Source organism: Alosa sapidissima, chromosome 20 (assembly GCF_018492685.1).
Source record: "Alosa sapidissima isolate fAloSap1 chromosome 20, fAloSap1.pri, whole genome shotgun sequence".
Taxonomy (NCBI): Eukaryota; Metazoa; Chordata; class Actinopteri; order Clupeiformes; family Clupeidae; genus Alosa; species Alosa sapidissima.
Genome location: NC_055976.1, coordinates 10,460,213 through 10,471,775, shown reverse-complemented (window position 1 = coordinate 10,471,775; position 11,563 = coordinate 10,460,213). Strand labels below are relative to the sequence as shown.

The 11,563-nt window shown below is 45.4% G+C and overlaps 1 long non-coding RNA gene across 1 annotated transcript; it reads left to right on the top strand.

The window, feature by feature from the left end:
* Positions 1-890: 890 nt before the first annotated feature.
* Positions 891-2,168, top strand: LOC121694497. The gene is made up of 3 exons (XR_006025779.1): positions 891-1,121; positions 1,204-1,277; positions 1,409-2,168. It is a non-coding gene; the product is annotated as an uncharacterized LOC121694497 (long non-coding RNA).
* The last annotated feature ends 9,395 nt before the right edge of the window (positions 2,169-11,563 follow it).

The window sequence follows — 11,563 nt, the reverse complement described above, 5'->3', positions numbered from 1 at the left end:
TGTTGATGGAGCACTAATGGATCTCAGACCTGCAGTGGGATGCAGACACTAATTCCATGTCTCGTGATCATGGAGTGATGAAGCACTGTGTGTGTGCGTGTGTGTGTGTGTGTGTAAGAGAGAGAGAGAGAGAGAGAGAGAAAGTGTCTGTGTATGTCTGTGTGTGTGCCAGAGCTTGAGGTTAGGGCTGTCAGCGCTCCGGCCCCGATGCTCCACACCCTCTTATGGTTTCATTTCCGCTCACTCCAAGCGTGAGGGCCCTCCAGTCCTGACAGTTGCCACCGCTCGGCCCGCCATATTAATAAAAGCATCAGTGTCTGCCATGATGACTGTGGGCAGAGGATGATGAGCTGTTGGTGTGATAAAAAAAAAATTAAATATGTTGGTGAGACCAAGATGGAAAGAGTCTCTCCCTATGTTAAACTGACAGTATACACTGGAATGGTTGATCATTCTGGTGACAGAATATGAGCATAATTGTGTGGTCATAAACTATAAGTGGTCATAAAGTATAAATCACTCATAAGGGCTGCATTCAATTCCATATGCTGAAAATAATCTGTTTAAATTTGAAAATGAACAGATGTGGAGTGAATTTAAACAATAAGATAGAAAAGTAAATTCTAACTTCATACAATTAACATTGCATAGGTTCAGTGTTTATAAACTCTGAACTTAATATGAACTTATAAAGTTAATATGAATGGGACTGATCCCAAAATACAGTATGTCTTTTTAACATGTCCTTCACAAAACTCCTCAAGGCCAATGAGTTTCAGGTTGGAAAATAAACAATTAATTGAATTGTTTTTCTTTTAGAATATATATTGAAAACAGTTGTGCAGACCTGAAAGTAATATAGGTGTGACGGGTAGGAGTGGGGTAAGGCTAGGGGGTCACCTGATTCATTCACCTGACGTGTCATTCACGTGACCTGTTGTAGCAGGTAGATAGCTACCGGGTTGCAGGCCCTTTGTTAAAATTGAATGGCGCGGCAAACACAGTGGTGAGGGCACTGTTTTTGCGTGTGGATTTTTGGCCGGCGGTGATTTAACAGAGCGGTACACTGCAGTCATCCTGCCCGTTTGCTCCCCTGGGCTTTTGTGCAACATTATCTGCAGGTAGTAAAATATTTTTCATTGCCTTGTTTGTAACAAACAGTGTTTTACCAACGAATGATTTTGTATGTATTTTAAACCGTAGTTCGCTTGGATTTGTTGGTTCCGAGCAAGAGGTCAGCCGACTAAATGCGTGCAGTTGCGGGGGATTTTAAAGAGGTAAATTAATTAAAGCTGTGGTACATTTTAATAAGGGGAATGTATAACTGTTGTGTATTGACTGTGTAACCTATATATCATGTAAACCATGTAGTGGACAGGAAACTGATGGTTTTGTTTGTGACTTTCAGGAACGACCTGTAGCCACTGTTTTTCCCACCACCATTGATTGTGTAGCCTATCATGTATTGTGATGCCTTACCTAAACCGACGATATAGTGGTAGCTCGTTTGTATAGGTATCCTAGCTCATATCGATAGTACATCCATACTGGTATCTTATTTGATCTAAACCTATTGATAGTCCATCCACATTGGTAGCTTGCAGTCCTATTGATAGCCCACCCACACTGATAGCTGTCGGTGATCCAACCCTAGTCCATTCATACTGGTAGCGTGTTTGATTTAAAGCTAGCTCATTCATACTGGTAGCGTACTTGATCTAAACCTATTGATAGCCCATTCATACTGGTAGCGTGCAGCCATATTAATAGCTTATCCACACGGGTAGTTTGCTTGGTGTCTTAAGCTAGAGTAGCAGCGGTCATACTGGAGCTGTGGCATTAGGCCTATTTACGTATGTGCGTACTTTGTGTGTGAAACCACCTCCAAGTTGTGTTTGTTTTCTTTATATTTTGGTGGTGAGGCTTATTCTTTTCTTTGTTTTCTTTTTCATCCTTGCCATGATTACTGTGTGTGTGCCCTATTTGGGGGTTGAAATATTTGCTTGAAGATTATGATTTCAATGGTTTGCATTTGTTTTGTAGTGGGTACCCCATACTGAATACGGCTTAAATACTACAACAGTATTGATTAGAGTACATCTATCTATTCATCCAGCTTTTATACCATGACAAACTACGTCTAAAAATAAAAGTGTTTTATTTTTGTACACAGTCTCCTACTCCATTCATTCAGTTGAATACACCCTAGTGGGGAATTCTGGGTAATCTAGACCTGTGGTTTAATGGTGACTAGGTAAGCTTAATCGTGTAGGAGTCACATAGGGATAGTATGTTTCTGATGCACAAGTATAAGTATATATACTCTTTTGATCCCGTGAGGAAAAATTGGTCTCCGCATTTATCCCAAGAATCACTCAGCAAACACACAGTGAGATGAAGCACACACTAATCCCGATGCAGTGAGCTGCCTGCTACAGCGGCGCTCGGGGAGCAGTGAGGGGTTACTGTAGGTGCCTTGCTCAAGAGCACTTCAGCCGTTCTTACTGGTCGGGGTTCGAACAGGCAACCCTCCGGTTTCAAGTCCGAAGCCCTAACCAGTAGGCCACGGCTGCCCCACAGGTAGCAAACAGTCACTCAGTTCTTCCTTGAATCCTCCCTTCCTAGAATCACTGAACTACAGGCGTACATCCAATTCTAACAAACATAGTGATGAATGAGTAAGTCAGTGTGAGGTGTCCAAAAGTCCTCGACGAAGTTAATGGGCCTTTTTTATGAAACCAAAAGCTCAGCTCAAAACCTGCACAAGTGTATCCAAAAGCCCAAAGGCCTTTTCCATTCCATTCACATGGCGATATATTAAAATACTTGTCTGTTGTGTGAGGATGGACGCTTCTCCGTCAGTACAGAAGACAGACACGAAGTTTAAAAAACACCAGACCTTGTCCTGTTAATGTTTACTGCTCAGGAAATAAACAAGGCTTGTTGAGATGACAGCACATCCCCGGTCCCAGCGCAGACAGAGATCAGCACAACACAGTGTAGCTTTCGCATGCTCCACCACGTCTTGCGTGTGCTTGTGGAATTCTCCTCCGACCGCAGAGGGACACAATGGGCTCGGGCCCGAAGACACACATAGCGTTGCATGCCACGGCGCTCCCGGCTACCCCGGGACGAATTCCCAAGGCACTTGATAAGCAGTTAGGACAGCTGGCCCTTGCTTTAACGCTCTCCATCGCCCGCCTTCTCATAGACCATCTCACACGGCATGTGGCTTCTTAAATTGGCAGGTTGGTGCCTAGTCTGTTTGTATTGGGAGGCTCCATATACATATTTGAAGTTATAGTTGTAGTTGGGTGGAATAACGGCCAACCACATGCCACCTGAAAATGTCTCCTTTTTTTTTTGTCTCGTCAACTCTCAGCTTACAGCGTGTGTGAGAAACAGGCGTGCGCGTGCACTTATGAAAAAACAAATATAACCCTCGAAGTTAACGGCCATGAGAACAAATATAAGCCTCAAAGTTACAGGACTTATAAATACAACACAGACATGTAAAGAAGAACATGTAAGTACAATATATTTGATTAAATATATCAATATGTGCACATATTGGCATGGAATATCTACTAGATGATTCACCATGCATTGCACTGTATGTGGAAAGTAGCCCACAGGGCATTTTTAACTGCTAGAGATTTTTTTGGTCAACATCGGGGTGGGATGAATTTGATTGTGGCCGCACTGTAAAGTTCCCACCGAGTTCCTTTGAAACCCAATCATGTTTTCCTGTTGCCCTTGGAAGTCAAAGATAGGCTTTATCCTGAACACTGATTAGCAGAGAAAATAAAAACAACCTAGTTTCCCATTACGGTCTGAAGAAAAAAACCTCTGTCTGGGACACTGTTTTGTAATTTGACCGATATTTTGCAGCACTGATGGATTTCCTGATTCTAACCAGGTTTATTATGAGGTTGGGCATTCTTTGGTAGCTTTTAGAAAAGAGCTTTTCTATTTTCATTTTGCTTTCTCCTACTTCTCACTACACAGACCACCTTTGAAGAACATGAAGCGCTATGATAAAAATCACCACTTTTTGCGGTCGAGTCTGTCTTGTTTGAAAACATCACAAATTATTAGCACACACACAAAGCACAATGAAGACACACAGCCACAACAGTCGGTGAAAGAGAATGAGAAACAAGCAGTCGATTCCCTGAGACATTGCGGCAGATGGAGCCGAGATGGGTGGTGTATCACTTCAACATGCGGACACCAGAGTTTTCGATTTCTGGGCAAATCGGGGGTGTTACGCCTGCAGGGGCAGATCCATGTGTGTTTGACAGGTGGCCAACAGCCGAAGGCCTGCTGCTCTCTCACCAACCATGACTGCAGCCGCCCAGCTAGTCGTGGGGTTGAAGGCCTTCACCAGATCGTCTGATGAGCAGAACCATCTCAGGTGACCACCCAAAGGGAGACCTCCACATGATCATCTGATGAGGTGACCTACATGTAACTACATGGGAAACAGACCTCCAACCTCCTTGGAACAACTGAACTCGCGGGGCGCGCAGGGTTCCTCCTCGCTTCCTGATGGGTTGTTATGATTTGAGGCTGTCGCTGGCAATGTTGGCCTCAATTATCTTGAACAGGGCAGCCAGCATCTCAATTCTTTTTTTATTTACCTCCAGAGAGAGAGAGAGAGAGAGAGAGAGAGATGTGGTAGAATTATGCGAGACGAATTGGCGGCTTTTGGGTGGGTTTCATTTCAGGCATCCAGTCATGCTGCTTGAGCTTTTTGTGATGCCCAGCAGGACCGACACCCACCCAGCCAGCCAGCGCAAAATTCTTGTTCTCCTCGCTCGACTCCCCTCCACGCCCAGCACACGCCCCACCCCAATGAATCGCCTAACAGCAAACATAAGGTAATGCACTGCTTGGAAGAGGAGAGACGGCACAAGTGGGGGAAAAAAACAGAAAAGTCCAGAAAACGTCTATTAAAACGGACATGTTTTCCTACCCACCCAGTCGGCAGCATTAGTCTCCAGCAGACCTCCACCCACCAAACCCACCCACCCACCACCCTCCTCCTCCACCCCTTTGTGCTGTTTTCACAGAATGGAAATGTTAAGGGGGGAGATTTAAGCGGTGCCTACCTGGAGCAGCGGGGCAGGTATTTGAGCCTGGGCATATGAGCGCTGGGCCACCCACGGACCGACCTCTGGGCCCTGTCCATTTAAGGAAGATGGACTCGGGAAACGGGTGGGGTGCAACTCCCTCACTCCAGCGACCCTTTTTTCAGCGTAGCGGGACTGCCAAACTGCTGAGGGGTTACAGCTCTCTGTGTGTGTCCATTTTGTGTGTGTGTGTGTGTGTGTGTGTTTGTGTGTGTGTCCATTTCTGTGTGTGCGTGTGTATGTGTGTGAGAGAGGGTGGGGAGAACAGCAATTTAGTCCCATTCCCATGAAGATGGAGGCAGTGACGCTCATCTATGGCAGATCAGGCCTCCAGGCGATTCACGTTCGGCTCAACCTCGCTCCAATCTGGGATAAGAACATGCACAAACAATTTGGAGAGCCTTGAAATCTTGGGGCTGTGGTACCGTCTTATTTAAAGTCAACAGAGGGGATCACGGGGGGAAGGCCCAATGTTTGCTACGTGCATCTGGTCTTCGAGTGGATTCACCTTCAGCTTTGGCTTGAAAAACAAGCATAAACTTCTGATGGCCTATGAACTATTACACTTTAAAAAAGGGGGTTTGGTGCACCTTGGAACGGTGCGCGTCCTATGTAAAAACTACACACCATCTCCTGTACCCATGTCCCATGCCTCCGAGACCAGGACTGCAGGCTGACTAAACTGTGTGTGTGTCATTGCATCACCAAACCAAATCCCCTCTACATAACAGGAGACGGGCCTGCAGCCAGTCACACACCCTGCTGCGAAGCCCATCATGTCAGGCCTGTGTTCGATGATTAAGATTGACTCGGTAAATAACGGCAGGGCATTTGCCCCCGAGGGTTCCATTTCAGCCAGGGTCACACAGTAATGAATCCACCGCGCTGCCGCACGGTATCTTTTTACACTGGTAGCTCACACAGGTAGTTATTGTGTCTGAACGATCAAGGATCATGCTCAGCTTACGCCGGTAATTCCCAAGAATTATTACCCCACCAACAGAAAAAAACACCCTAAGAGGGGCAGTAGTAGCATGTCTGTTGAAATCAAATACCAAGCGCTCGGTGCAATTCTACTCGCTGCTTACTGAGGAGGCAGCTGGAGAGGGGGGTACGGTAGAAACCTCATGAAATAATACACACTTTATGAAACACCTATGGTACGCCACAATCTTGCGCACTTTTCCACGAACATGTCGGGAGCTGGTAGAAAAACAAGTCAGCACGTGAGCCAATGAAGGCTTACTTCCCAGCCAGGAGAGAAGCTTCTTCTGGCGAGACCAATCTTTTCTTTTTTGGTTTGGTTGGGGGAGGGGAGGTTTACAATGCTTGACAAATTTATTAAAAAATTCCTCTTGGATACAGCTTTCTGGGTGGCTTGTCGATAATCTCAAACATGAGGTGATGTGGCCTGCAGCCAAGACAAACCCATCGCAGACGAATGCTTGCCTTCTTGTATGGTGGTGTCTAGCTCCCCTGAATCCGACTTGCTGGGGAAGAGTGTTATGTTTATGAGATCCGATTCTCTCAATATAACTTGAAGTGCAAAGATATGTACATGATTCCCAGCAGTCCAACCACTTAAATGACTTAGCATAACAGCCATGGAAAGGCACCAGAGCTGCAAAAAAATCACTCCACTGCCCACTGACTAACTCTAACGCAATTAGTTTCAGCACTTTTTAAAATGGTTGTTAAAATTGCTTTATAATTAGCCTGTTCCAAAAAGGTCGGGGGGTGGGGGGGGGGTGAATAGCCTGTCTGTTTTTGAACAGAGGAGGAGTATTTTTTTCTTTCTTTTACAACTAAAGGGCAAAGTGCTAGCACAGAGTGTGGTACCCTGTAGAACAGTAGAACCTCTCCACCTGTGTGAAGTATTGAGCCATAAGCTCTAATCTACGCTGACAGCTTTCAGCAAAAGGCTCAACTGGTACCATCCAAGTGTGTGTGTGTGTGTGTGTGTGTTCAGCATGAGAGAGGGAGGGAGGGATCCTCTCTTGTTTCAGCTGCCCGTAGGAGTGTTGGAGGAGGTGGGTGGAGCCCCCCACGGTAGCAGGAAGAGGTTCCACCATGCTGTGCATGCTGCCTGACTCTTCTACACATCGAGACTGAGGAACGCCTTCGCTTTTACCCCCCCCCCCCCCCCCCCCCCCCCCCCACACACACACACACACACCTCTACCCCCCTTCCCACCCCCCACTGTGTTACATTTCACCAAGTAATTAGATTACTAATGTAGTGTGAAATGAAATTTTGGTTTTCCACAAAACCAGCATTCTCTGAGGTGACTTTCTTTTCTTCTTCACTGAGGCACCCATGAAAAAAAAGAAAACACACACAGATTTGGCCCTGATGGTAATATTACAATCGAGTCATAAGTGGGCCACATCCAAGGTCTGACTGATTCGCCAGTTAAAACAACTGCCTTATAATTGCCTCTTTTTGACCCCCGCATCTATCTCTCCGGCTTGCTCACACTCATTTCAAGGTTATTTCAGAATAAAACAATTATACGTAAAGCACATATGGGGAGAGCACAGTGCTCCAATCCCCCCTCCCTACCCTCTTACACCCCCTCCCTCCCTAAAACATACAATCACTTCCAGCTGTTTCTCCGTAGGACTAGGAATAGTTTATGCCCTCAGTCACTCACTTGATAAAAAAAAAAAAAAACGGGGCTTTGAGTTGATTAGGAGTCCTTCATTCCTGCCGAGAAAGATAATCATTATGCCAGAGTCGGAGCACCGCTCCCATCCGGGACCCCCTTTTATCTGCACTAATGTATCTCATGTTTGCGCGCATGTGTTGAAAATATATTCATAAAGTGATTACGCTTGTGCTGTTATGTATTGATCTCTTGATGTGATTAGTTAAGAATGTTAAAATCTACTGACTTGCAAAAACGTCGGACTGATTGTGACTGATGTTTCCTCCCTCCATCGCATACTTAAATACCAGTGTTGTTGATGATATACTCTTTTTGATGTCTTTTTTTTTAGACTGTTTAATTTTCACTCTCACTCTCATTTAAACTGCGCAGTCCAGTCTAATGTGGAAGTCAAAACCGCCATGAAAAGGAAACAGAGTCATTTAGCAAAGAAAGAAAAAGAGAGGGAAAAAAGTTTTGGAATGATGAAAAATGCACAACTGTCCATGTGGCGGCTAGGCAGCAAAACCACGGACTGCTGGCATGCTCTCATCTGATCTGCACCACTTCAACTGAGAGGGAGAGAGAGAGAGGGGGGGGGGGAGAAAGAGAGAGGAAGAGAGAGGGAGAGAGAGAGAGAGAGTTCTGCATGGAAGAAAAGAGTGAAAGATAAACACAAATAAATTGAATTTTCTGCGGGTCAGTGACCTGGCAATGACTATAACAGACCCACACCCGGCTCTCGTTGTAGGTGACTTGAGGAGAGGTGTGTGTGTGTGTGTGTGGGGGGAAGGGGGGGGGGCAGAGAAGAGGGAAGGAGGGAGGGAGGGGTGCAGGAATGGCACATGATGCTTTTTACTTCTGGGACAGTGAGGCCCTGGCCCATTTCCCCTCCCCATCACACACAGTCTTCAAATCTCCGGCTTTTCCACACTGGCGATGGGTCTCGTAAATAACACACTTTCAGTCCGTTTCCACGCACAACACACTCCAACCGCTGGTGATTTTCAAGCTGGAAAGAAAAAAAAAAAAAAAAAAAACTTTGCCTTGCCGTTTGCACAGACAGGAAGTGTACTAATTTTCAGTCCCTGTTAACGCCTATAAGGGGCTGGTTGCTTCTGCGCCCGCCAAGGCAAGCCCTGCACAAAGCTCTCTCTTGGGCACACAGCGAAGCTAAGCAGTGCATCTGGCGACAATCAGGGGGATGGCGCGCGACAACGCAACTGTCATCGGACGTCGCCCCCCACCTCGAGTTGCTGACTGGCGCTTCGCCCTCTCCCCTCAGAGTTCCTCTGAGTCCCCTTCGCCTTTGTTGTGTGTTCTGTTGTGGCGAGCCAACAGCTTGTTTGCAAAGATGACTCCGCAGTGCCGTGCCTTTCGCAGAGGACAAAAACATTGTTGTGCACTTTTCTTTAAAGAAGAGGAGATGAGTTTTTCATGGTAAATATGTTGTAGGCATTACATAGTGTTTTTCCACTTAGGCAAATAGCATTTGCCCATATGATCACCAAAACAAAACAAAAGCTGACAGACATTAAACAGTAGGCTTCCCACCGTTGGCCTGTCTGCTTTGCCCCCCCCCCCCCACCTCTGCAGAAGGATTGCATTGCTATGAGGAGTGATTGGCATGTTGCCATCAGTGTAGAAGTTTGCCCCCCTCTGGTGTTTTGTCTGGAATTGGATGTTGGTCTGGTACTAAGTTTCTTAGACTTCATGAGGCCATGTGCATTGCACATAGCTGTGAGCCACATTGTCCTCATCTACTTGACACATACTTAAATGTAGTGAACAACTTGCTTCAGTTAGTTTGTGCAGAGAGATTGTTGAGATTGTTCAGAGAGACAGATTTGAGGAGCCAATCAAGAGACAAATTATACACTGCATATTTTTTTTATTTTTAAAGTATTTTTGTGGCTTTTTTGCCTTTACTGAGGTAGGACAGTGAAGAATGACCGGGGTCATGGTCTGGACTCAAACCCAGGTTCTCGTGGGCATTCGTGGTTCGGATGGTGTAGCCACACTTGCACCACAGATCCCCTAGTACTTATGGATTCTTACACTGCATCAGCTTTGCCAGCACATCCATGTCCAAATGGATGTCACTTCAGTGAAACAGTCTTGTCTTGTATTCCTTTTGTGGTTGTTGGCTCATATTGTTTGGCTTCCTCCATTTCGTTAGCTAATGACCATTAATCAATTGCCAGAACAGCACTATACTGGAAAGAAAAATTATATAATTTAATTTCAAATGGCACAGAACACTACACAGAACATATAGGTAAGTCTTATTTTACATTGATTGGGTCCTTGGAGGTTACTGTATTGTATTAAGTGGTACAGTAATGCTGGGAAAAGGAGCACAGTTATTACAGTATGCACAGTGGAAAAGAAAAATAATGTTTAAAGTCTGCATTTAATGGTCAAAGATCAGTCATTCAGGACAATACAAGGTCACTCCTCCCTGGTAAAAGAATCACTGAACGTCAGATTCTTTGGGGAGTATTGGGCTAAATGGCATGTACAACTCTTATATGGTATGCAGGGAAATATAAACTTACCTAAATTAATAATGCTATAATGGAGACTGGTATGATGGAGGAACAACTACCATTCAATTTCTGCAAATACTTTCTTCAAATCATTCTGACAATCTGATGTATGCACACAGCGAAGAGTCATATTTTCACTAGAGAGAGAAAAACATTTCAAGTGTTTCAGGCATCAACAGAATTCCCAAACCAGAGCTGAGAAATATCCCTGTTGTGGTGTCTCTCCATCCTCCTGCTATCTCTCATGTATTCATTAAAAGAGATGTCGGAATTTTAATGAGAGCAAAAAGGGCAGCGCTGTTTACCTTACAGGTGGAAAACGTCTCCCCTTGGGGGGCCTGTTGGAGCGGAGGCCTGGTACAGTATGGAACATGGGCCCTTATTCTTTTTAATGAGCTTCCTCCACCGCTGCCTGCCTGAAAACGTACAAATTTCTTAACTCCGCATGAATTAATCATTGCTTTTCTTTCCAGCCCGTGCCCACTATGTTTCTGTGTGTGTTTTCAGTATGAAAATATTTCCCTTGGACATTTAAGCCTAACCAAATATCAGCAGAATTTTTTTTTACGACCGAAAATTACACCTGGGCAGGAAATATCGACTGACATTTTGCAAGATTCCTGGACTAGTGCTGAAACTCAAACGGCACTAAGACTCCTATTAATTTACGGCAAACAGGGACCAACACTTCGGCGGCGGTTCACACAGTCCATAAAAACGCGAGGCAACCCGTGTGGCATGTAGGTATCGCACCTGATTTTTCACGGGCCATATTATCGCAGAGGTGTTAGTGGCGAGAGACTCCGCACAGGAGAACGGGAGGCTGCCACTCTAAGCCACGCTAGACAGAGTGCACCAAGCAGGGGTTGCTTAGGCCACACAGCCTTTTTTGGCCTCCGGAGTACAGGAGTGATATCCAAAGCTTTACTGCTTAGCGTGGTTTTAGATAACTGTTTATTCCTCATTGGTGGCCCGTATCGGCCCATATATTCAGGAATTGCTGAGTGATTCACTCGCGCCCCGCAGTGTGATACGAGGCTACTGGGGGCCGTCTATCCCCAAGCAAAACACTATCCTTACCCTTATTGTAAATGTGCAGGGGATAAATTCAGCTCAAGATTGGGTGATCCAAGTCCAAGAACCAGCACAACCACTTTGCTGGGCTAAACATATCCTCCAGCAGCATATTCCAGTGTTAATCCTTTGATTTAGTGCTAATGTCTGGTCTGCA